Source organism: Somniosus microcephalus, chromosome 13 (genome assembly GCF_052327205.1).
Source record: "Somniosus microcephalus isolate GS21.2 chromosome 13, FLI_Smic_1.0, whole genome shotgun sequence".
In the NCBI taxonomy this organism is placed as follows: Eukaryota; Metazoa; Chordata; class Chondrichthyes; order Squaliformes; family Somniosidae; genus Somniosus; species Somniosus microcephalus.
The window spans coordinates 182,322,986-182,350,241 of NC_140999.1; the positions used below are offsets into that span (position 1 = coordinate 182,322,986).

The 27,256-nt window shown below is 46.3% G+C and overlaps 1 pseudogene across 1 annotated transcript in view; it reads right to left on the minus strand.

Annotated features, from left to right (window-relative positions):
* Nucleotides 1–582: 582 nt before the first annotated feature.
* The window catches only part of LOC147108845 (signal peptide peptidase-like), a 58,829-nt pseudogene continuing 32,155 nt past the window's right edge, over nucleotides 583–27,256 (minus strand). Inside the window, exon 10 of the transcript XR_015080499.1 lies at nucleotides 583–1,052. The product of XR_015080499.1 is annotated as a signal peptide peptidase-like (transcript). The remainder of the gene's footprint in view (nucleotides 1,053–27,256) is intronic.

Genomic DNA, 27,256 nt, shown 5'->3' on the forward strand with positions numbered 1-27,256 from the left:
TCTATGAAAGACGCTGACATGAATCAGTCATTCATGAAAGAAAGACTTATGAAATAATACTGAGCGGCCTGCGGGTGGCGCTGTCCAGGGATAGACAGTTTCCTAGCAGATAAGGGAATTAGGGGTTACGGGGAGAGGGCAGGGAAGTGGACGTGAGTCTAGATTCGGATCAGCCATGATCCTATTGAATGGCGGAGCAGGCCTGAGGGGCCGTATGGCCTACTCCTGCTTCTTATGTTCTTATAGTATAAATACTCGGGCACGGGCCCAGCTTGCACAGGACATTCTTAACAGGAACTAGTGAAGGACACAACTAGACCTCCATGTTGTAAAACAGTTGATTAAAGCTTTGTTTACCGCTTAGACCAAGTGCCTAGTAGTTTTCTTACGTCAGGCGCTATATAAATGCAAGTCTTTCTTTAGGTGCTGCACACGTGCGAGGTTGCCGCTGTATCGTTGACATCAGACAGTGTTTAAAAAAAGCCTGCCCACTTAAACCCTAAATTCCCTTTTAAAAACAGCTGAGGTATTTATTCCTTGTTTTTTTTTTAAATACAAATTTTTTATAACATGAACCAGGTGTACAGCTGTTCTAAAAATTCTGCATTTGTTTGTGAAACAAAACAAAAATACTGGCGCCTTTGAATTTAAAAAGCGTCACGATCACTTTAATCCAGTCAAAATAAATTAAAAACTTAGATAGGCACTGGTACAATCCCTCAAGTTTTTTTTCCCTTTTAAAACAATCAATTGGCACATTCATCGAAAACACCCAAGCAGAACTGAATAACTAGCATCGTAGCATGATGTAATGAAATACTTTTTTTTGTTTCCCCATAAATTGCCAGGGATGCAAGACACACACGACCATGTCAGTACAATTAGGTATCTGCACGAAATGAACACAAAAACAGGCAGTTAGGAGTGAGGATTTTTTTAGAAATGGATTGCTCCACGGTGTCTCCTGTTACTGTTCCTTCTTGCTTTCCTTCAAATCGTCCGTGGCTTCGTCCAAAGCCTCTTTGTCGGAAAGGCTTGGCTTTTCCTCGTACCTGCATTTAAAATGAGAGGGAAGTTAAAGGCAACTGGAAAGTTATCAAATCAATGCTGATACTTAGAAAGTGAACTGCCTTCTTTTTCCTCCATTATCCTCCAAAGCCTTGGCTTCCAGGAGTTTGAAAGAGTGATGCAGTATGATCCCTGGCCCTCTTAAGTTCCTGTCTCCTCTGATGAAGCACTTCACCTCTGCTCGACAACCAGCTGGGATCACCAGCAAGTCAAGTATTGAAACTGCAGCAGGAGAGCATGGATACCCATTGCCTACTCCTCTTCAAGTGAAGGAAGTTAATTCAAAACTAAGAGAAGGGCTCCTCCAAAAACCTCAACGGGTAAAGGCACCACCCAGAGCTTGAAGACCAGAAGGTTTTGGCTTTGATTCCTGGTCAGTATCCCAAGTTACCCAATCTCTTCAGGAGCAGCAACCGAGATGCTACGATTGGCCTCAGCAGCCCTGGGCTAGCGAGAGGAAGGGGAACCAAGGTTCCCATTCCCAATATTGATCCAGTGACCCCTGCTGCGAAAGTGCACGTGCGTGGATATAGGCCGAGGACAAGCTTGGCTTCGAGAAGCTCCCGGGTCCAACAGCCTGCCAACATTCACACATGCAGAATGGCCACTTGGGTGAGTTACTGGAAGGCTGCTGGCACTTGTGGGACTATGTTGCAGTACGAATTGTTAGGGGGGGTGGGAAATATCACAAGGATGGGAGGAGAAAAAGAGAAAGAGAAAAGCCAGAAGATAGTCTGTTTTTTTGGGGAAGTTGAATAAAACAAAAGAATGACTCGCAGTGCAGCAAACTGACCCCAACCTGGGTCCCGGGATGGCAGGAATGACGTATGAGAAGAGATTGGGTCGATTAGGCTTATACTCGCTGGAGTTCAGAAGAATGAGAGGGGATCTCATTGAAACTTATAAAATTCTAACAGGACTAGACAGACTAGATGCAGGAAGGATGTTCCTGATGGCCGGGGAGTCCAGAACCAGGGGTCACAGTCTAAGGATAAGGGGTAAGCCATTTAGGACTGAAATGAGGAGGAATTTCTTCACCCAGAGAGTGGTGAGCCTGTGGAATTCTCTACCACAGAAGGCAGTGGAGGCCAATTCATTAAATATATTCAAGAAAGAGTTGGATATATTTCATAAAGCTAAAGGGATCAAGGGATATGGGGAGAAAGCAGGGACAGGGTACTGAATTTGGATGATCAGCCATGATCTCATTAAATGGTGGAGCAGGCTCGAGGGGCCGAATGGCCTACTCCTGTTCCTCTCTTCTATGTTTCTATGTAACCTTTCCCCAAAATAAAGTTGTTCAAAAACGGGACACCTGTTCAGATTAATTGCAAAAAATTCAAACAGCCAGAAACTCAGAATAAATGGAAAAGGTCACAATGCAACTACCACAGTATCTGGATCCATTGGTATGCATCCTGCTCCTGGTCTGGCAATGCCTCAGTTTAAAAATTATCATCCCTGTTTTCAAAACCCTCCATGGCCTCGCCCCTCCCTATCTCTGTAACTTCCTCCAACCCTCCGAGCTCTCTGCATTGCTCCAATTCTGGCTTCTTGCGCATCCCCGATTTTCATCGCTCCATCATTGGGGCCTGTGCTTTCAGCTGTCTAGGCCCTTGGCTCTTGGAATTCCCTCCCTAAACCTCTCCACCTCTCTCCCCTCCTTTAAGACACTCCTTAGGATCTAACCCTGACCAAGATTTTGGTCACCTGTCCTAATATCTACGTGGCTCGGTGTCAAATTATGTCTGATAATGCTCCTGTGAAGTGCCTTAGGACGTTTTACTACGTTAAAGGCGCTATGTAAATGAAAGTTGTTGTTGACAGGTGCCGTGCTGTGTACAGGCATTTGGCTTCAGTTTTCTCGGTGCAATGAAACCCCATTTCTGCAGCCGCTCACCAACAGGCTGAAGTTAATTACTAAGATTTAGAAATTGCCGACTGGTAGGCACTGCTGAGATTAGGCCTGCTGCTACTGTTGAACACGTCATATGATCAGAGTGCAGCTAACATGGAGATCAACACAGGAGGATAGCACGATGCACCCAAGACTCTCTGGAAACATCTGGAACGGTGACTGCACAGCAGCGTCAGTACGAAGCAATTTCTCTTTTTGCCTCCCGATCCCACAAACGGTTCCCAAACCCAAAAAGCAGACAGTTAAAGCAGACGGTTAATCTGCTTCCAAGGACTCGGTCAAACCTATTCTACATAGGATTTACATCACTGAAACTGGCCATTCGGCCCAACTGGTCTGTGCTGCTGTTTAGGCTCCACACGAGCTCCCTCTCACCCTACCTGTATATCCTTCTATTCTTTCCTCCCTCATGTACTTATTTAGCTTAAAAGGCATCTGTGCTATTCGCCTCGACTACTCCCTGTGGTAGCAAGTTCCACATTCCAACCACTCTCTGGGTAAAGACATTTCTACTAAATTCTTTATTGGATTTATTAGTGACTATCTTGTATTTATTGCCCCTAGTTTTTGACTCCCTACAAGTGGGCACCCGACATCCAATTGCACAAGTAGTGTATAAGTGTAGCCCTCAATTTTCTTTTCTGCAGGGACCAGGTTGGCAACTTGTGTGGGGAAGTCGAGGTGCAACTGCAATTTTTACCCCCAGTATCTTACATAGATACATAGATACATAGAAGATAGGAGCAGGAGTAGGCCATTCGGCCCTTCGTGCCTGCTCCGCCATTCGATGAGATCATGGCTGATCCTTTAATTCAGTATCCCGTCCCCGCCTTCTCTCCGTAACCCTTAACCTCTTTTGCCCGTAGAAATATATCTAATTCCCTCTTAAATATATTTAATGAGCTGGCGTACACTGCCCTCTGTGGCAATGAGTTCCACAGGTTCACCACTCTCTGAGTGAAGAAATTCCCCCTCATCTCTGTCCTAAATGGTTTAGCCCTTATCCTTAAATTATGTCCTCTAGTTCTGTTCTCACCCGCCAAGGGAAACATTCCTTCTGCATCCAGTCTGTCTAGACCTGTCAGAATTTTATACACTTCTATGAGGTCCCCTCTCAATCTTCTAAACTCCAGTGTGTACATCCCTAAACTACATAGTCTCTCCTCATAGGTCATTCCCGCCATTCCTGGTATCAGCCTGGTGAATCGCCGCTGCACCCCCTCCATGGCAAGAACATCCTTCCTCAGATGAGGCGACCAAAACTGTACACAGTACTCGAGGTGTGGTCTCACCAGTGCCCTGTACAGCTGCAGCAAGGTATCCCTGTTCCTGTATTCTAACCCTTTTGCTATGAAGGCCAGCATACCGTTTGCCTTCTTGACCGCCTGTTGCACCTGCATGCTCGCCTTCAGTGACTGGTGTACAAGAACACCCAGGTCTCTCTGTACTTCCCCCTCTCCCAATCTATTGCCATTTAAATAATAATTTGCCCTCCCGTTCCTGCACCCAAGGTGGATAACTTCGCACTTGTCCACATTATAGTGCATCTGCCATTTATCCGCCCAATCGCCCAGTCTGTCCAAATCGCTCTGGAGCTTCCTGGTCTCTTCCTCTGAGCCCACCCCCCCTCCTAGTTTAGTGTCGTCTGCAAATTTGGAAATGCTGCATCCGACTCCCTGATCCAGGTCATTAATGTAAATTGTGAACAGCTGGGGGCCCAGGACAGATCCCTGTGGTACCCCACTTGTTACTGCCTGCCATTCAGAAAATGAGCCGTTTATTCCAACTCTCTGTTTTCTATCTGACAGCCAGTTCCCTATCCACGCCAAAACTTTCCCCTTTATCCCATGAGCCTCAATTTTCCATGCTAATCTTTTATGTGGGACCTTATCGAAGGCCTTTTGGAAGTCCAGGTACACCACATCTACTGGCTCTCCCCCATCTATTCTACCAGTTACTCCCTCAAAAAATTCCCCCATCTATTCTACCAGTTACTCCCTCAAAAAATTCCAATAGATCTTAAACCGCAGTGCGCCACAGAGGTCGTCTGCCCTCTCAGGTGGATGTAAAAGATTTCATGGTGCTATTCAAAGAGCAGGGGAATTCTCCTCAGCGTCCTGGCCAATATTTATCCCTCAACCAACATCACTAATAAGATTATCTGGCCATTATCAAGTTTGCAGACGACACAAAGCTGGGTGGGCGTGTGTGCTGTGAGGAGGATGCCGAGAAACTCCAGTATGATTTGGACAGGTTGGGTGATTGGGCAGATGCATGGCAGATGCAGTATAATGTAGATAAATGCGAGGTTATCCACTTTGGTGGCAAAAACAGGAAGGCAGATTATTATCTGAACGGCAATAGATTGGGAGAAGGGGAAGTGCAACGAGACCTGGGTGTCCTTGTGCACCAGTCGCTGAAGGTAAGCATACAGCTGCAGCAGGCGGTTAAGAAGGCAAATGGTATGTTGGCCTTCGTAGCGAGAGGGTTTGAGTACAGGAGCAAGGATGTCTTGCTGCAGTTATACAGGGCCTTGGTGAGACCACACCTTGAGTATTGTGTGCAGTTTTGGTCGCCTTATCTGAGGAAGGATGTTCTTGCCATGGAGGGAGTGCAGCGAAGATTCTCCAGACTGATACCTGGGATGGCAGGAATGACGTATGTGGAGAGATTGGGTTGATTGGGCTTATATTCGCTGGAGTTTAGAAGAATGAGAGGGGATCTCATTGAAACTTATAAAATTCTAACAGGACTAGACAGACTAGATGCAGGAAGGATGTTCCCAATGACGGGGGAATCCAGAACCAGCTCAAGGGGCTGAATGGCCTACTCCTGCTCCTATCTTCTATGTTTCTATCTCAACGCTGTGTGCAAAATTGGCTGCCGCGTTTCATACAATCACAACAGTGACTACAGCCAATGAAATACTTTTGAAGTGTAAAGTGCTTTGGGACGTCCCACGGTTGTGAAAGGCGCTATATAAATGAATGTCTTTCTTTCAATATATGGCACTTTATGCAATTCAACACATCCGGTGACTTATTTGAAGTTCAGTTTTCCCTGAAGATGGGCCGGATCCGGAGCGGAATTACTCTGAACACTTGTGCGGAACTGCCTGTGGGAATAGCCGGACTGATGCAGAATTCGTGCAATACACCGTCTGTAGCATCACTTTACTGTGAAAGAGCTAAAGCTCCTTCAACAATAGGACCACTGCAAGAGACAGCTACACGGGAACACTGGGGGCAGCATCAGAATGATTCTATTTGATCTATTTGGTTCCTAAACCTTCAAAAAGTATAATCTAGGCTCATTTATTCAACCAGTGTTACAGAATTAAAAGGAGCTAAATATCAAAATATTAAGCTAAATGACCTTTGGGCAGGGGTGGGGGGAAGGTCATCGCAGTTGAGGGTGATCCACTTCTCATTCAATGTCCACAGATGCATTTTCCAGCAAAGGTTACTGGATAGTTATCAGAAATGGGAACTATGGCCAGATCCCCTCCCTTCGCACAGCCCAGGGCACAGCTGTAGGGCGTGGGATGCCCTGCTTAATGCTGCACTGACCAGGTACCGAACCTCAGACCTTCCTGCAGTTTGCCCATCAGGTGTTCAAAACTTTGTCTTTCTTCAAATGTCAGCTGTCCAAGGATTCAATTTAAAGCAGAGCCTATGGACATTATATTGCTACCATCTCACTATTGGCCAAATGTACCAGTGAGGTTACATGATGCACATGTGACCTAAGATGTACTTATGTGACTTCCGAATAGACCTTTATAAATCGCTGGTTAGGCCACAACTGGAGTATTGTGTCCAGTTCTGGTCACCACACTTTAGGAAGGATGTGAAGGCCCTTGAGAGGGTGCAGAGGAGATTTACCAGAACGGTTCTGGGGATGGGGGATCTTAGCTCCAAGGACAGGTTGGAGAAGCTGGATTTGTTTTCATTAGAGCAAAGGAGGTTGAGGGGTGATTTGATAGAGGTGTACAAGATTATGACGGGTTTGGACAGGCTAGACGGGGAAAGGCTATTCCCACTAGTTGATGGTACAAGGACTAGGGGACACAGATTTAAGGTTTTGGGCAAGAGATACAGGGGGACTGTGAGGAAAAACTTTTTTACGCAGCGAGTGGTGATGACCTGGAACTCGCTGCCGACGGAAGTGGTGGAAGCGGAGACACTCAATGTTTTCAAGGGGAGACTGGATAGGCACTTGAGGGAAATAAACTTGCAGGGCTACGGGAATAGAGCGGGGGAGTGGGACTGACTGGATTGCTCTACAGAGAGCCGGCGCGGACTCGATGGGCCGAATGGCCTCCTTCTGTGCCGTTATGACTCTATGACATCATGGTAAAAGAAAAAGCCCCATTTTCCCATGTGAATCGGAGGTGCTCAAACTACAGTCCACAGACCATACCTGGCCCTCCTGTGATGGTACGGAGATGATGCAGATATGGTGCCTGCTGTTCCTGGGACACTCTTATGTTTGCCTTCCTTTCTTTTTCCGTTGACATGGCAAGGCGTCAATCAGGTGCTGTGTGTGCATTTAAAGTGGAAGTTCAGCTTGTTTGGGTTGGGGGGAATAATAGACAGAGAGTGTGACATGTAAAAGCTAACTTCACACTTTTAACCCAGCAATGAGATAGACACACTTTTGGAAGAGAAAAAAAAGATTACTGCTGAGGAAAGTTGAATGATTTTTTTTTGGAGGTGATGAAGAAGTATAACCAGGTGGTGACCGAGTCTGTACGATAGTAACAGTAGTGAAAGGACAGATAGCCACAACAGATGGCAGCTCTTTGGCCTACACCAGTGGAGCTCGGCAGTTCACTGTTCCTCACCCCTCTCTCAACAGCTTTTCTCTCTCACCTTTCATAGATTCATAGAATGATACAGCACGGAAGGAGGATATTCGGCCCATTGTGCATGTGGCAGCTCCTGGAAAGAGCGATCCAATTAGTCCCACTCCCCTGCCCTTTCCCCATTGCCATGCAAAATTTCCCCTTCAAATATTTCTCCAATTCCCTTTTGAAAGTTACTACTGAATCTGCTTCCACCGCCCTTTCAGGCAGCGCATTCCAGATCATCATAACTCGCTGCGAAAAAACATTCTCATCGCCCCTCTGGATCTTTTGCTCCATTATATTTATTTCTCTGTTGCGTATCTTGGCGCCCTCCTCCAGCCCGACTCAGCTGCAGACTCTTCCGTCACTTCTTCTGTCGATTCTGCTTCCGCATCATTGGGCAAGGGGCCTGCGTGCACATAGAGTGTGGCACAATGATCGAGTGACTTTCCACTTCCCCTTCCCCTCTCACAACAGCAAGCGATTTACTGAGCAGACTGGCTACAAGTGCAACAAGTCAATAGTGGGAAGTATAAACAAAACAAAAGAATTGTGTGAGACAGGATTCTGCTGATACTCAATGATGGCCTCAGTTAGTGGCTTGCTGACTGCCCATAGTGAACCAGCAATACAAGGGCTATTTGCTTCACTACAATCCCAGCTCAGTGAGGCTGTAGTGCAGGTTACAAACCGACAAACGAGAAGTCGCTATCAGCCAGCAGTCACACAAACATTATTGATGCTGCAGCTGATTCCACCCCCAAGACTGTGTGTTCAAACAATAATTAGGTAGGTCATATGGGAATATGATTTTGTGGCAATAACTAAGACCTGGCTCAAAAAAGGGCCAGGCTTGGGTATTAAATATTCCTGGTTATAAAGTGTTCAGGAAAGATAGGGAAGGGAGGGTAGGAGGTGGTGTGGCAGTATTGGTCAAGGAGAATGTTACAGTGCTGGAGAGAGAGGATGTCCTGCAGGGATCAAGGACAGAAGCTATATGGCTAGAGTTAAAAAAATAATAGAGGTGCCATTACACTACTAGGTGTATTCTCTAGACCACCAAATAGTGGGAAAGATATGGAGGAGCAAATGTGCAGAGAAATTACAGAGAGGTGCAAGAACTATAGTGTAGTAATAATGGGGGGCTTCAACTATCCTAATATAGACAGGGATCGTAATAGTGTTAGGGCAGAGAGGGGGAAGAATTTCTGAAGTGTGTTCAGGAGAACTTTCTTGATCAGTATGTTTCCGGCCCGACGAGGGAGGAGGCATTGCTGGATCTGGTTCCGGGGAATGAGGTAGGTCAAGTGGAGCAAGTGTCGGTAGGTGAACATTTAGGGAACAGTGATCATAGTATCATAAGGTTTAGATTAGATATGGAAAAGGACAGGGAGTAATCTAGAGTAAAAATGTTTAACTGGGGGAAGGCCAATTTCAGTGTGATGAAAACAGATCTGGCCCGGGTAAACTGGAATCAAAGATTGGCAGGCAAAACTGTAATGGAACAATGGGCAGCCCTTAAAGAGGAAATAGTTCAGGTACATTCCCACTAGGGGGAAAGGCAGGGCAACTAAAGTCAGGGCTCCCTGGATGATGAAAAAGATGGAGAATATGTTCGTATATGATGAAGCAGAAAAAGAGCGAGTATGACAGATGTCAGGTTGCAAATATATCTGAGAATCAGGCTAAATATAGAAAGGTCAGAGGAGAAGTGAAAAAGAAAATAAGAGGGGTAAAGAGAGGGTATGAGAATGGAATGGCAGCCAACATAAAAGGTAATCCAAAAGTCTTCTATAGGCATATAAATAGTAAAAGGGTAGTAAGAGGAGGGGTGGGGCCGATTAGGGACTAAGAGGAGACCTATGCATGGAGGCAGAGGGTATGGCTGAGGTGCTACACGAGTACTTTGCATCTGTCTTCACCAAGGAAGAGGATGCTGCCATAGACATAGTAAAGGAGGAGGTAGTGGAGATACTTGATAGGATAAAAATTGATAAAGAGGTATTAGAAAGGTTGGCTGTACTTAAAGTAGGTAAGTCACCAGGAGCAGCTGGGATGCATCCTAGGATGCTAAAGAATTTTTTTTTTTTTTTTTTCGTTTATGGGATCAGGGCGTCACTGGCAATGCCAGCATTTATTGCCCATCCCTAGTTGCCCTTGAGAAGGTTGTGGTGAGCCGCCTTCTTGAACCGCTGCAGTCTATGTGGTGAAGGTACTCCCACAGTGCTGTTAGGTAGGGAGTTCGAGGATTTTGACCCAGCGACGATGAAGGATCGGCGATATACTTCTAAGTCAGGATAGTGTGTGACTTGGAGGGGAACTTGGAGGTGGTGGTGTTCCCATGCACCTGCTGCCCTTGTCCTTTTAAGTGGAAGAGGTCGCGGGTTTGGGAGGTGCAGCCGAAGAAGCCTTGGTGAGTTGCTGCAGTGCATCTTGTAGATGATACACACTGCAGCCACGGTACACCAGTGGTGGAGGGAGTGAATGTTTAAGGTGGTGGATGGGGTGCCAATCAAGCGGGCTGCTTTGTCCTGGATGGTGTCGAGCTTCTTGAGTGTTGTTGGAGCTGCACTCATCCAGGCAAGTGGAGCGTATTCAATCACACTCCTTACTTATGCCTTGTAGATGGTGGAAAGGAGGTGAGGCACTTGCTGCAGAATACCTAGCCTCTGACCTGCTCTTGTTGCCACAGTATTTATGTGGCTGGTCCAGTTAAGTTTCTGGTTAATGGTGACCCCCAGGATGTTGATAGTGAGGGATTTGGTGATGGCAATGCCATTGAATGTCAAGGGGAGGTGGTTAGACTCTTGCTTGTTGGAGATGGTCATTTCCTGGCACTTCTGTGGCGCGAATGTTACCTGCCACTTATCAGCCCAAGCTTGAACGTCGTCCAGGTCTTGTTGCATGCGGGCATGGACTGCTTCATTATCTGTTGTGAATGGCGCTGAACACTGTGCAGTCATCAGCAAACATCCCCATTTCTGACCTTATGTTGGAGGGAAGGTCATTGATGAAGCAGCTGAAGATGGTTGGGCCTAAGACACTGCCTACTGAGGGAGGAAATCACAGAGGTACTGGCCATAATTTCCAATCCTCCTTAGATAAGGGGGAATTGCAAATGTTATACCATTGTTCAAAAAAGGGTGTAAAGATAAACCCAGTAACTACAGACCAGTCAGTTTGACCTCTGTAGTGGGGAAGATTTTAGAAACAGTAATCAAAATTAACAGTCACTTGGACAAATGTGGATTAATTAAGGAAAGCCAGCACGGATTTGTTAAAGGCAAAACGTGTTTAACTAAATTGATTGAGTTCTTTGATGAAGTAACAGAGAGGGTTGATGAGGGTAATGCAGTTGACGTGGTGTACATGGATTTCCAAAAGGCGTTCGACAAAGTGCCACATAATAGGCTCGCCAGCAATGTTGAAGCCTATAGAATAAAAGGGACAGTGGCAGCATGGATACGGAATTGGCTAAGTGATAGGAAACGGAGAGTCGTGATGAATGGTTGTTTTTCGGACTGGAGGAAGGTGTACAGTGGTGTTCCCCAGGGGTCGGTTCTAGGACCACTGCTTTTCTTGATATATATTAATGACTTGGACGTGGGTGTACAGGGCACAATTTCAAAATTTGCTGATGACACAAAAATTTGGAAGTATAGTGAACAGTGAGGAGGAGAGTGATAGACTTCAGGAAGCCATAGACAGTCTGGTGAAGTGGGCGGGCATGTGGCAGATGAAATTTAATGCAGAAAAGTGTGAAGTGATACATTTTGGTAGAAAGAATGAGGAGAGGCAATATAAACTAAATGGTACAATCCTGGAAACAGAGAGACCTGAGGGTATATGTGCACAAATCGTTGAAGGTGGCAGGGCAGGTTGAGCAAGCAGTTAAAAAGGCTAATGGGATCTTGGGCTTCATGAATAGATGTATAGAGTATAAAAGTGTGGAAATTATGGTGAACCTATATAAAACACTGGTTCGGCCCCAGCTGGAGTACTGTGTCCGATTCTGGGCCCCGCACTTTAGGAAGGATGTGAAGGCCTTAGAGAGGGTGCAGAAAAGATTTACAAGAATGATTCCAAGAATGAGGGACTTCAGTTACGTGGATTGACTGGAGAAGCTGGGGTTGTTCTCCTTAGAGCAGAGAAGATTGAGAGTTGATAGAGGTGTTCAAAATCATGAGGGGTCTGGACAGAGTAGATAGAGAGAAACTGTTCCCATTGGCAGAAGGGTCGAGAACCAGAGGACACAGATTTAAGGTGATTGGCAGAAGAACCAAAGGTGACGTAAGAAAAAACTTTTTTACACAGCGAGTGGTTAAGATCTGGAATGCGCTGCCTGAGAGGGTGGTGGAGGCAGATTCAATCACGGCTTTCAAAAGGGAATTGGATAAGTACCTGAAGGAAAGAAATTTGCAGGGTCACGGGGAAAGGGCGGGGGAGTGGGTCTAGCTGAAGTGCTCTTGCAGGGAGCCGGCATGGGCTCGACAGGCCGAATGGCCTCCTTCCATGCTGTAACCATTCTATGATTCCATGATTAAAAATGATAAGATTTTGATCCACTGGATGTTAAATACAGCTAAGTTTAAAAATAAAGAGTAACTAAAGTTAGTTTTAAAATGCAAGTACACAGACAATAGAAAATGCTGGAAATACACAGGTCATTCAGCATCTGAAAGGGAAAGGCAGATTCATGTTTTAGTTTCTGATGAAGCCTCCCACCTGACATTTTAACCTACCTTTTCTCAACCACTCTAACTGCTAACTAATCTTGCTGCGCATGCCCAGATTTTCCCAGTTTTATTTCAGTTGTCGAGCACACATGTTTTTTTTTAGTGTCCAAAGTGTAAGGGTGTGTTCATTTCCCAGTGGTAACTGTGGTACCACTTGATGCTTAAACAACTTGGAGCTAGACTTTACCTCATCTGTACAAAAAACAGTTCAATCTTAGCGGAAGATGATCTAGTGGTATGGAAGATCAGTGTGCTTTTGACCCCCTTAGACGGGCCGAGACCCTTAATGTAGGGCACCATCACGGTCGAAAAGGATCCTTTGGAATTCTCCACCCCAAAGGGCTGTGGATGCTGAGTCGTTGAGTATATTCAAGACTGAGATCGATAGATTTTTAGACTCTCGGGGAATCAAGGGATGTGGTGATTGGGCGGAAGAGTGGAGTTGAGGTCGAAGGTCAGCCATGATCTTATTGCATGGCGGAGCAGGCTTGAGGGGCCGAATGGCCGACTCCTGCTCCTATTTCTTATGTACGGATGTAAAAGAATAAAAATAGATGTAAGACGGGAAATAGCGATTAGGTGACCCTGAAGTCATATTTTAACATTTGGAAATTAATAGAGGAAGGGTGTTTTATACTTTTGATGTACTGGGAAAGAATGAGTTAAGTGTAGGAAACTTTGTGCAGTAAGTCTTATTTTCAGTGCAGTGAGGATGCAGGAAGATGGAAATGTGTGAGAGAGAATCTAGTTGGAGTTGAGGGTTCAAAGCAGGACTGACCATTGTAGTATTGATATATGAGAGTGCGAGAGAGAGAGGCAGAGGCAGAAACAGAGACAGGAAAGGAGAAAGAGAAGAAAGGGAAGGAGAAAGAGAAAAGAGGGAGGGAAAGAGAAAAAGAAAATTATTAAATACAGAACAGAAGAAAACCAGTCGGTCCGTCGTGTCAGCTTTTTGCTGGAGCAATCCAAAACTAATCCCACTGCCCTGCTCGCTCCCCATAACCCTACATCTTCCTGCTTCAAATATTTATCACTGAGAAGATGTGAAGTGATCTCTTCCTCAGTCACTTCATGTGGCAATGCATTTCATGCTCTAGCAACCCCGTGTGTAAAAGAAATTTCTCCTAACCTCTCTCCACAATTCTAGTCCCCGAGTAACTTGGGGGCATGACCAGCACAGTGACTGCAATTTCCATTATGAAAGATGAAAATAAAGGATCATTAATTCACTCTACTCCTTCATATATTCTACACATAACCTGCAGATTGGATCTGGTTGAAGAATATTATTGAAAGGACTTAAGCAAACACAGAGCTACGTATCTGCCTGATCAGAGATTCGTTTTTTTATTCATTTATGGGAAGATTCACCACCCTCTGTGTAATGTATATACCTTTAAGGAGGGAACTATTTTTTACAGCTCATGTATACTGCAGTACCGGCAGTGACCACACCTGTATATAACACTGAGTAATAATCTGTACAGTTCAGTTGCAGTTTGAGCCACGTTGAGTAAACACCTGTTGTACCGTTCTCCGCAGTCTGTGTCTTATTATACACGGACGTAACATTGGCGACGAGGCAGGTTCGAACCTACCTGCAACTCTGCATCACCTCCTGGGGATTCGTTCCTGAAGATCAGTGGATTGGAGGTCAAGGCCAGACACTCGGGCGTCGACCACGGGCAACCGCCCAGTCATCCAGCAGAGACTCGAGAATTGTGGGGGAGGCTGTCGAGAGCTAGGCTTGGCTTTCCAGTCGAGGTGGTCCAGCGAAACGGGCTGGCAACAGGTAGTGCGCAGACCCTTCCCGGACAGCGGCGGGCTAGAGCCCGACCGAGCGGCACAGCAAAGGGCCGAGCAGTGTCGACGGGGGAGAGAGAGGGCAGAGCGCACAGGGCGCAGCCGGTGTTCAGGGGCCGAGCAGCGTTGGAGAGAGGGAGAGAGAGACGCGCAGAAACCCACGAGGCACCGCCATTGCCACAAGGACCGCCGAGAGCGGCGTTGGCAGCAGCGCAGGAGAAGGGCGCGAAACCTACAGGGCGCCGCCATTGCCACGAGAACCGGCAGCAGCGGGGGAGGAAGGAAAGCGCGGGAGATGCCATTTTAAGCCACACCCAAAATGCCGAAGAGTGGCAGTATCACCGCATTTGACAATGAAGTCGAAGATTGGACTACATATGTCGAACGAATAGCGGTGTACTGCAAGGCAAATGAGGTGTCAGATGACAAGAAAGCATCGGTATTGTTAAATTTAATGGGTGCAAAGACGTATGGTTTATTACGAAATCTAGTAACCCCAACGAAGCCAATGGAAAAGAGTTTTGAAGACATAGTAACGATACTAAAGGAACATTTAAACCCCACACTGCTGCTGATAGCAGAAAGATTCAAGTTTCACAAACGGAACCAGCATAAGGATGAAAGCAATGCTGATTATTTAACAGAGCTGCGCAAACTATCGAAACACTGCCAGTTTGGAGTGGGACTGGCAGATACCTTAAGGGACAAGTTTGTGTGTGGGCTTCAAAGTGAAGGAACCCAGAAACGGCTTTTATCTGAAAAGTACCTTACGCTGGAAAAGGCTTTCAGCATTGCGGTATCATATGAAGCAGCAGCACGGGGCGCTGCAGAGATACAACAGAGACCGCAAGAATATGGCACAAACAAAATGTCATGTGGAACAGAGAAGTGCTATCGCTGCGGCAGAACAACACACGACCAGAATGATTGCTGGTTCAAAGACAAAGTGTGCAGACAGTGTGGAAAAGTAGGACACATAGCACGAGTCTGCAGGTCGGGAAAGAAAACCAGCAATAAGAAACCTACCAAAGGAAAGTACAAGAATGTACATAAGATGACGGAGAATAGTTCAGATGAACAAAAGAGTGATAACGACTCCGAAAGCAGGGAACTGAGTTGTCTGAAACTATATAATGTGATCACAACGGAGGATCACCGAACCATTTGGGTCACTCTCAAGTTAGCAGGAGTCCAGGTAAAGATGGAATTGGACACAGGATCAGCCCTAACAGTCATAAACCGACGGGACTACGAGTGGCTATTCTCACACATACCCTTGAGAGACACAACAATTATTTTGAAGACGTACACGGGGCAAAAAGTCTACCCCAAAGGAAAAATAAGGGTGACCGTTATATATAACGGTAAGGAAACACCAAAACTAGACCTGTATGTATTGCAAGATGGAGGACCACCATTACTGGGACGTGAATGGATCCGGAAAATACAACTGGATTGGCATTCCATACAGGCACTGACTGTGGCTGACAAAAAGGATGATGACGTCACACCTGGGCGACTGTCAAAGATCCTAACTGATGCGAAAGAAGTGTTCCAGCAAGGACTCGGAACACTAAAAGGCATGACAGCGATGATTAAAATTGAAGAAAACGCAAGCCCAAAATTTTTTAAGGTCAGACCGATACCTTATGCGATCCGCCCAGCCGTCGAAGCAGAGCTGGAGAGTCTGGAACGTTCAGGTGTACTGTCCAAGGTAGACTGGAGCGAGTGGGCTACACCCATCATCCCCGTGATGAAAAAGTCGTTGCGCAGCACGCCTGGGGAACCAAGGAAGGTTCGCATCCGTGGGGACTTTAAGGTAACAGTGAACCCGGTCCTTCACCGTACAATATCCACTTCCGCGGATTGAAGATATTTTCGCCTCGCTATCTGGAGGGAAACGCTTCACTAAGATTGATCTGGCCCAGGCGTATCTGCAAATGGAGGTAGAAGAAGCATCAAAAAAATACCTCACAATCAACACCCATAAAGGTCTCTACCAATACAACCGGCTGGTATTCGGGGTAGCATCAGCTCCGGCTATTTGGCAGAGGGCAATGGAACAAGTCCTGCAAGGGATCCCAGGGACCCAGTGTTATTTGGGCGACATCCTGGTCACGGGCGAAAATGACAGTGATCACCTTGCCAACCTGGAGCAGGTGCTCACTAGATTGCAGGAATATGGGCTCCGAGCTAACCGCCCCAAATGCGAGTTTTTTAGAAAACAGATCTCGTATTGTGGCCACGTTATCGATAAAGAGGGGTTACATAAGTCCCCAGAGAAGATTGAGGCAGTAGTCAAGGCTCCAGCACCGGAAAATGTGTCATAACTGAGGTCGTTCCTCGGGCTGGTAAACTACTACCATAAGTTCTTGCCAAATTTGTCTACAATACTACACCCACTGAACACCCGACTGCAAACTGGGGTGCCATGGAAGTGGAGTGACGAATGTAGACGAGCTTTCCAGAAGAGCAAAACACTAATCACATCGAAAGAGGTTTTGGCCCATTACACCCCGGCATTACCAATTCGGTTGGCATGTGATGCGTCACCCTACGGCATTGGAGCGGTGCTGTCGCACAAATTCTCGGACGGCTCAGAGAGGCCAATAGCCTTTGCGTCACGATCACTAACCTCAGCCGAGCGTAACTACACCCAGATTGACAGAGAGGCCCTCAGCCTAGTGTGGGGAGTGAAAAAGTTCAATCACTATCTGCACGGGCAGAAATTCACCTTGCTGACTGATCACCAGCCTCTTGTCTCCATTTTTAATCCGAAGAAGGGCGTTCCGGTGATGACTGCGCAACGACTACAAAGATGGTCACTTTTTCTAGGGGCGCACCACTATGAGATTGAATATAAGGGCACGAAACAGCATGGAAATGCTGATGGGCTATCACGCCTGCCACTGCCTACTGCGGAGGAAGCACCAGCAGTGGATCCTGTCGAAATATTCCATTCGACTATAGTTGAATACCTACCGGTAACTAATGCTTGTATCGAAAAGGAAACCCGAAATGACCCGACACTGTCTCAGGTATATGATTTGACGGTGAAGGGATAGCCAGCACATGGCGACTCACTGTTGCCAGCATTCTCGACAAGGAGAGAACAGCTGTCAGTGTGCCGGGGGACCTTGATGTGTGGATCCCGAGTGGTAATTCCACCCAAGTTAAGTGATAGAGTGCTCAATGAGCTTCATGAGGGTCATCTGGGAGGGGTAAAAATGAAAAGCCTAGCCAGGGCTTGTGTGGTGGCCGGGAATCGATAAACAAATCGAGCATCTGACCAAGAGCTGCTCAGGATGCCAGAAAGTCCAAAATGCACCACCACAGGCCCCTCTGCACCCATGGGAGTGGCCCTCATCTCCATGGCAACAGGTGCATATTGATTTTGCTGGTCCATTCATGGACTCAATGTTTTTAATAGCCGTGGATGTGCATTCGAAATGGCCTGAGGTCATCAAAATGTCCTCCACCACCACGGAGAAAACTATTGCAGTCCTACGGACCATTTTTGCCAGGAATGGCTTGCCAGAACAGATTTGCTCCGACAACGGACCACAGTTTGTGTCCGAAGAGTTCCGGAGGTTCTTGAAAAAGAATGGGGCAAGGCATTACACATCCGCCCCGTATCATCCAGCCACAAATGGATTGGCTGAGAGGTTCGTACAAACTTTTAAGAAGGCAACAAACCTTTAAGAAGGCAATAAAGGCTATGTACAATGACAACATTCCGCTGCAGCACAAGGTGGGCAATTTCCTGTTCGCCTACCGGAATGCGACACATGCAGTCACCAACCAGGCCCCAGCCATGATGTTCTTTAACCGAAGGTTAAGATCTCGCCTGGATTTACTCAGACCAAACGTACAAAGAGATGTTGAGTGTAAGTAATTCCAGCACATCCATGAGAAGCCAACAAGGAGCTTCAATGTAGGGCAACCAGTCTTGGCCCGCGACTACCGAACAGAAAAATGGCAGCCAGGAACGATATGCACACGGCAGGGCCCACTAATGTACACAGTGGACGTTGGGGAGAGCATCGTGAGACGCCATGCTGACCAGATCCTAGAGTCACAGAAACAAGTCAACCCCATGCCTCGCCCATACATACCTGGTGATGAACCCAACGTACAGGTCGCATCTACCCCAGAAACAGTAGCATCGGAAACTGATGAACCAACCGACGACAGGGGGCCAGAATCGCCTCCGCACCAAGAGCAAGACACTCGGGAAAGGCGCTATCCAGAAAGGATCAGGAAGCCTCCCCAAAGACTGAATATATAAATAGACTATTTTCAGCTAATGTTGCATGTTAAAAGTGTTAATTGTAATTAGTTTGATATTTAATTGTTAAATGAGTGTTATCGTACTGTTAATCTAAAAGGGGAGGAATTGTAATGTATACACCTTTAAGGAGGGAACTATTTTTTACAGCTCATGTATACTGCAGTACCAGCAGTGACCACACCTGTATATAACACTGAGTAGTAATCTATACAGTTCAGTTGCAGCTTGAGCCACGTTGAGTAAACACCTGTTGTACCGTTCTCCGCAGTCTGTGTCTTATTATACACGGACGTAACACTCTGTGTGAAGAAATGTCTTCTCATCTCAGTCCTGAATGGCCTACCCTTTATCCTGAGGCTGTGGTCCCTGGTTCTAGACTCCCCAGCCAAGGGAAACATTCTCCCAGCATCCACCCCATCAAGCCCTGTAATAATTTTGTATGCTTCAATGAGATTCCCTCTCATTCTTCTGAATTCAAGAGAATACAGGCCTAGTTTACTCAATCTCTTCTCATACGACAGTCCCGCTATCCCAGGAATCAATCTCGTGAACCTTCGTTGCACTCCCTCTATGGCAAGTATATTCTTCCTTAGGTAAGGAGACCAAAATTGTACACAGTACTCCAGGTGTGGTCTCACCAAGGCCCTATATTATTGGAGTAAGACTTCTTTACTCCTGTACTCAACTCCTCTTGTAATGAAGGCCAGCATACCATTTGCCTTCCTAATGGCTTGCTGCACCTGCACATTCACTTTCAGTGACTCATGTACAAGGTTACTATTCAGCAACTCTACTGAAGTACAGTTATGTGGACAGCATCAGGCTCGGTTGTGATATCCCGTGGTTGGCTAGTCTCTCAAACAGCAGCAGCTTGGAGGAGGTATCGGAGGGTATCCAGTGTCTGTACCCCACCAAGAGTGAACACCTTCAGGACAGGAATGGCGGACAAAGGGTCGTTTTTTCTGTTGCCACTTTGCATCTTTCCTCCCCATTGAGAAGTTGGGCAAGGGCAAGCCAGGCTTTTGTCAAGCCCACTCTGATCCGGACACAGTGTGTGAAAACAATACAGGTTAATACCATACCCACTGTCCTTTTTTGGGGAGGTGGAGATGTGAAACAGAAGGAAGGGGTTGATAAAGTTCCCCAGCTTCATAAAAACAGATCTCACCGTGTTGGAGTTTCACTTGTATGAACATGGAAAATGTATTAATTGTACATCTGTATTTACATGCGGTCAATGTTTTCCATTGGAAACTCTAACTGGATGTCGGGAGCTGGACCGGAGTGATCAGCTCTTCCTTCCATTTTTACCTTCACTTGCAGCTGAGCAACCATAGACAAGGTCTCCAACAACTCAAGGAGACCACAGGTCCAAGAGTCCCGACAGCACGTCCGGAACAAGAAAAGCTCACTGACACTCACATTCGTATTATGGTTTGAATAAAATTAGTGACTTGTATATATTTTCAGCCCTCAAGAGTTAAGCAAAAAATATAAGCGAATAGTGTTCAGAGTGTTCTGCAGCACCCCCCCACCCCCCCGAGCTTCCTCCTCCCCCACCCCCAGTACAACTGAGCCACCCATGGTGCCGTGAACTTGGCTCTGGCTGTACTCCCCAGAGGAACCATCGCCCTCATCAGTACCAGCTGAAGAGTGAGATGCACTCAGGGGACTCCTGCACCACCTGGCTGGCTCTCTTTTTCTTTCTGGCGGTCACCCATTCCCTCTCTGCCTGCACTCTTAAGCTGCGGAGTGACCACCTCCTGAAACGAGCTATCCACATAGCTCTCAGCCTCACGGATGCACCGCAGTGACGCCAGCTCGAGCTCCTCCAGCTGACGACACTTCCTGCACAAGTGGTTGTCCAGGATACGGGAAGCATCCTGGATTTCCCACATGGCACAGGATGTGCATTCCACGGGACTGAGATGCCCTGCCATGCCTGTATTTAACAGACTATTAACTAGCTTAGCAGAAATAAACTTAGAACTTTAAAAAAAACACTCACCAGCTGCTCACCAATCAACTCCTTCCCTTGTGCCATGTGTGTCACTTTAGGTTTTTTTTTACTCTGATGCCACTCTTTCAAATTCTGCCTGTGTTGAGTTGCTCCCAGCTCCAGTCCCGCTCAGGCCCGCTGCCTCTGCTCTCGGGCCTCCTCTGCCACGCTCTTTATCTTGCTCTCGCTCCCAGCTCCGGTCCCACTCAGGCCTGCTGCCTCTGCTCTCGGGCCTCCTCTGCCACGCTCTTTATCTTGCTCTCGCTCCCAGCTCCGGTCCGCTGCCTCTGCTCTCGGGCCTCCTCTGCCACGCTCTTTATCTTGCTCTTGCTCCCAGTTCAGGTCCGCTGCCTCCCCAATGTAGCACTTAATACCGGAAAGTTTACAGAAACAGTGATCCATTGATTTACTGTGCAATGACAGAAACAAGAGTAAGGACACACAAAATGTATGTATGGGGAAGAGTGGTGGCATTGAGAACAATGGAGAGACACAAGCTAGATAAATAGGGAAAAAATATTCCCTCTGGCGAGTGGGTCAATAACTAGAGGTCATGGATTCAAAATCATTGGAAAAAGATCGAGAGGGGAGATGAGGAGAATTTTTTTCCACTCGCAGTTGTCGGGATCTGGAACACTTTACCTGAAAAGGTGGTGGATGCGAATTCCATAAATAATTTTAAAAGGGAGTCGGACGGGTACTAGAGGATGAGGAACTCTCAGGGTTACGGACAAAAAGCGGGCATGTGAGACTAAACAAGACTGATCTTTCAAAGAGCTGGCACAGGCACGACGGGCCGAATGGCCTCCTTCTATGCTGCAAGTTTCTATGAAATCGCCAAAGGAAATAACACTAAGCATGTGCGGAGAAGGAATACGGGACATCTGGAGCATGCAGTGTTGGTAAAGCAGCTTACATTTATACAGCACCTTTAAAGTAGAAAAACATTCCAAGGAACTTGTCAGAAGAACCAGTTTCTCCCTGCTTGCTCTATCAAAACCCCTCAAAATTTTGAATACCGCTATTAGGTCTCCACTTAACCTTCTCCACTCAAAGGAGAACAATTAAAGCATCTACAAGCTCTCCATATAACTTAACTCCCTCATCCCTGGTATCATCCTGGTAAAACTCCTCTGCACCCTCTCCAAGGCCTGGACACCCTTCCTAAAGTGTGGTGCACAGAACTGTACTCAATACCCCAGCTGAGGCCTAACCAGTGATTTGTAAAGGATTACTCTGCTGCCCATGGCACTAAAGGTTGGTGCTGCCGCCGCCAAGGCCCGATGGGGAAGGGCCACAGTTTAAGGCCCTCCCGCCAGTGTACACCGAGGGGCTGAAACCAGTAGAAAACCCCCCCTCGGGCCGTATGACGTACCAGTGTGTTAATTGTAAAGCACTTGTAATCTGTGGATGTAAATAGAGTACCATGTACTGCATTCATGTGTATTATGCCATATATAAATACAATTGGTGGATTGTAATGTAATGTATTTTGACAAGTGTTGGAATGTAGCTCGGCCCCCCTCGGGCTGTATGACTTATAAAATATGTAATGAAAATGTACCTGTTTGTGTAAAAAGAGTGCCATGTACTGCTTTCATCTGTAATATGTTTTGTGGAGTGCATTGTAATGTATTGCAACAAGCTTTGATATATGTAATGATAAATGTAATGTAATTTGTAAATTGAGTGCCATGTGCTGAAGTTAATTTGTATTGTACCAGATGTGGACTGTATTGTCATGTACATGAACAAAGATTTTTATGAATAAAGTATATATTTTTGAAAGAAAAAAAAACTTGCACCAAGTCCCACTCACACATCTCCCCTGTGCTCGCTGACCTACATTGACGCCCAGTGAAGCAATGCCTCCGTTGTAAAATTCTCATCCTGGTTTTAAAATCCCTTCATGGCCTCGCCCCTCCCCATCACTAATCTCCAGCCCTACAATCCCCAGAGATCCCTGCGCTCAACCAATTCTGGCCTCTTGAACATCCCCGATTTTAATCGCTCCACCACTGACTGCTGCCAAGGTCCTAAGCTGTGGAATTCCCTCCCGAAACCTCTCCCTTCCCCCCGCCCCCAACTTCCCTTTCCTCCTTTAAGACGCTCTTTAAAACCTACTGACGTAAGAAAACTACTAGGCACTTGGTCTGAGTATTAAACAAGGCTTTAATCAACTGTTTTTCAACATGGACATCTAGTTGTGTCCTTCACTAGTTCCTGTTAAAGAATGTCCTGAGCAAGCTGGGCCCATGCCTGAGTATTTATACTCTCCCTGGACAGCGCCACCAGCAGGCCGCCCAGTATTACTTCATAAGTCATTTCCACATGAATGACAAGATTCATGTCACCTACCTCTGTATACAAGTATTTGGTCACAGTCCCAACATCTCCTTATATGGCTCGGTGTCAAATTTTGTTTTTGGTAGCACTCCTGTGAAGCGCCTTGGGACGTTTTACTACTTTAAAGGCGCTATATAAATGCAAGTTGTTGGTGTTGTTTAGCATGACTTCCTTGTTTTAGTATTCAATGTTCGTATTTACAAAGCCAGCTATCCCATACACTTTGCTTAACCGGCCGAGTGTTAAAAGTAGCATTCTGTTTAAATGTGGAAGCAAACTTTGACAATTTTCTTGCCCCTTTTCCTGAAGATGCCGACTATTGCTACAGTATGATTTCACAGGTCTTTCTTCACATTAAGCATAGACACCAAGCGACCATGGAGGCCATTACAGCCAAAAAGTGCACCTCTGAATGTTACATGAGCCACTGGATAGCGACTGGGACCGGGACCCTTGGCTGATTTTTCTCTTGCCTACCCCAGAGATGTTGAGCCAACTTTAGCATCCCAGTTGATGTCTTGGCTGGGATCAGCCGACTTAGCGGACCTGGGACCTTCTGGAATGTGTGGCTTAATGTTTTCTCATGAAGAGACAAGGTGCGCATAACCACTTGAATGGCAAGTCATCAAATGCTTAGACACTAAAAACTAAATAGTATTTAATTTATTAAGAATCCAAAAGTTATACAAATCCCTACGATTTCTGAACAGCAAGAAGCAAGTAAACTCTCTCACTAGATCCGACATTTGGAATATAGCCACATAAAGGCATCCAATTAAATAAATTTATTAAAGTTACCCCAATTTAAAAAAAAACACTCAAGCACTATTAAAACTTTCCCATCGAACAAAAGAGGAAAAAAACTTGCATTTATATAGCGCCTTTCACAATCTCGGGACCTCCCAAAGCATTTCACAGTCCATTAATTACTTTTGAAGAGCAGTCACTGTTGTAATGTAGGGAAATGCAGGAGCAAATTTGCACACAGCAAGGTCCCAAATAGCAGTGAGACAAATGACCAATTAAACTTTTTCAGTGAGGTTGGTTGAGGCATAAATGCTGGCCACGACACCGGGAAAATCTCCTGCTCTTCTTCGATAGTTCCATGGGACCTTGTACATCAAACTGATGCCCACTGATGCCCAGTTTGGGTTCCACCAAGACCACTCGGCTCCCGACCTCATTACAGCCTTGGTCCAAACATGAACAAAGGAGCTGAATGCCAGAGGTGAGGTGAAAGTGACTGCCCTTGACTTCAAGGCAGCATTTGACTGAGTGTGGCATCAAGGAGCCCTAGTAAAACTGAAGTCAATGGGAATCAGGGGGAAAACTCTCCACTGGCTGGAGTCACACCTAGCACAAAGAAAGATGTGATTGACGGTCAATCATCACAGCCCCAGGACATCACTGCAGGAGTTCCTCAGGGCTGTGTCCTAGGCCCAACCATCTTCAGCTGCTTCATCAATGACCTTCCCTCCAAAATAAGGTCAGAAATGGGGATGTTAGGGATAGCATAAGATCCAAGGAGAGGACATATAAATTGGCCAGAAAAAGTAGTAAACCTGAGGATTGGGAGCAGTTTAGGATTCAACAAAGGAGGACAAAGGGATTAATTAAGAGGGGGAAAATAGAGTATGAGAGTAAGCTTGCAGGGAACATAAAAACTGACTGTAAAAGCTTTTATAGATATGTGAAGAGAAAAAGATTGGTGAAGTCAAGCATAGGTCCCTTGCAGTCAGAATCAGGGGAATTTATAATGGGGAACAAAGAAATGGCAGACCAATTAAATACATACTTTGGTTCTGTCTTCACAAAGGAGGACACAAATAACCTCCCAAAGATGTCGGGGAACACAGGGTCTAATGAAAGGGAGGAACTGAAAGAAATCAGTATTTGTAGGGAAATGGTGTTAGGGAAATTGATGGGATTAAAGGCCGATAAATCCCCAGGGCCTGATAATCTACATCCTAGTGTAAGGAAGTGGCCCTAGAAATAGTAGATGCATTGCTGGTCATCTTCCAAAATTCGATAGACTCTGGAACAGTACCCATGGATTGGCGGGTAGCTAATGTTACCCCACTGTTCAAAAAAGGTGGTAGAGAGAAAACGGGGAATTATAGACCGGTAAGCCTGACATCGGTAATGGGGAAAATGCTAGAGTCCATTATAAAGGATAATAATAGCAGAGCACTTGGAAAACAGTGACAGGATCGGACAAAGTCAACATGGATTTACAAAAGGTAAATCGTGCTTGACTAATCTACTGGAATTTTTTGAGGATGTAACTGGTAAAATAGATAAGGGAGAACCAGTGGATGTGGTGTATTTGGACTTTCAAAAGGCTTTCGATAAGGTCCCGCATAAGAGATTAGCGTGTAAAGTTAAGGCACATGGGATTGGGGGCAAGGTATTGACTTGGATAGAGAACTGGTTGGCAGACAGAAAGCAAAGAGTTGGAATAAACGGGTCTTTTTCCGAGTGGCAGGCAGTGACTAGTGGGGTACCGCAGGGATCGGTCCTTGGACCCCAGCTATTCACAATATATATTAATGATCTGGATGAGGGAACTAGATGTAATATCTTCAAGTTTGCAGACAACACAAAGCTGGGTGGGCGTGTGCTGTGAGGAGGATGCCGAGAAACTCCAGTATGATTTGGACAGGTTGGGTGATTGGGCAGAAGCATGGCAGATGCAATATAACGTGGATAAATGCAAGGTTATCCACTTTGGTGTCAAAAACAGGAAGGCAGATTATTATCTGAATGGCAATAGATTGGGAGAAGGGGAAGTGCAACGAGACCTGGGCGTCCTAATGCACCAGTCGCTGAAGGTAAGCATGCAGGTGCAGCAGGCGGTTAAGAAGGCAAATGGTATGTTGGCCTTCGTAGCGAGAGGGTTAGAGTACAGGAACAAGGATGTCTTGCTGCAGTTGTACAGGGCCTTGGTGAGACCACATCTTGAGTATTGTGTGCAGTTTTGGTCGCCTTATCTGAGGAAGGATGTTCTTGCCATGGAAGGAGTGCAGCGAAGATTCGCCAGGCTGATACCTGGGATGGCAGGAATGACGTATGAGGAGAGATTGGGTCGATTGGGCTTGTACTCGCTGGAGTTTAGAAGAATGAGAGGGGATCTCATTGAAACTTATAAAATTCTAACAGGACTAGACAGACTGGATGCTGGAAGGATGTTCCCGATGGTCGGGGAGTCCAGAACCAGGGGTCACAGTCTAAGGATAAGGGGTAAGCCATTTAGGACAGATGAGGAGGAATTTCTTCACCCAGAGAGTGGTGAACCTGTGGAATTCTCTACCAAAGAAGGCAGTAGAGGCCAGTTCATTAAATGTATTCAAGAAGGAGTTGGATATATTTCTTAAGGCTAAAGGGATCAAGGGATATGGGGAGAAGGCAGGGACCAGGTACTGAATTTGGATGATCAGCCATGATCTCATTGAATGGCGGAGCAGGCTCGAGGGGCCGAATGGCCTACTCCTGCTCCTATCTTCTATGTTTCTATGATGTTCACTGATGACTGCACAGTGTTCAGCGCCATTCAGAACTCCTCAGATAATGAAGCAGTCCATGCCCGCATGCAACAAGACCTGGACAACGTTCAGGCTTGGGCTGATAACATTCGCGCCACAGAAGTGCCAGGCAATGACTATCTCCAACAAGCGAGAGTCTAATTACCTCCCCTTGAAATTCAACGGCATTACCATCACCGAATCCCCCACCATCAACATCCTGGGGGTCACCATTGACCAGAAACTTAACTGGAATAGCCACATAAATACTGTGGCAACAACAACAGGTCAAAGGCTAGGTATTCTGCAGCGAGTGTCTCACCTCCTGACTCCCCAATGCCTTTCCAACATCTACAAGGCACAAGTAAGGAGTGTGATGGAATACTCTCCACTTGCCTGGATGAGTGCAGCTCCAACAACACTCAAGAAGCTCGACACCATCCAGGACAAAGCAGCCTGCTTGATTGGCACCCCATCCACCACCTTAAACATTCACTCCCTGCACCACCGGCGTACCGTGGCTGCAGTGTGTACCATCTACAAGATGCACTGCAGCAACTCGCCAAGGCTTCTTTGGCAGCACTTCCCAAACCCGCGACCTCTACCACCTAGAAGGACAAGGGCAGCAGACGCATGGAAACACCACCACCTCCAAGTTCCCCTCCAAGTTACACACCATTCTGACTTGGAAGTATATCGGCCATTCTTTCATCGTCGCTGGGTCA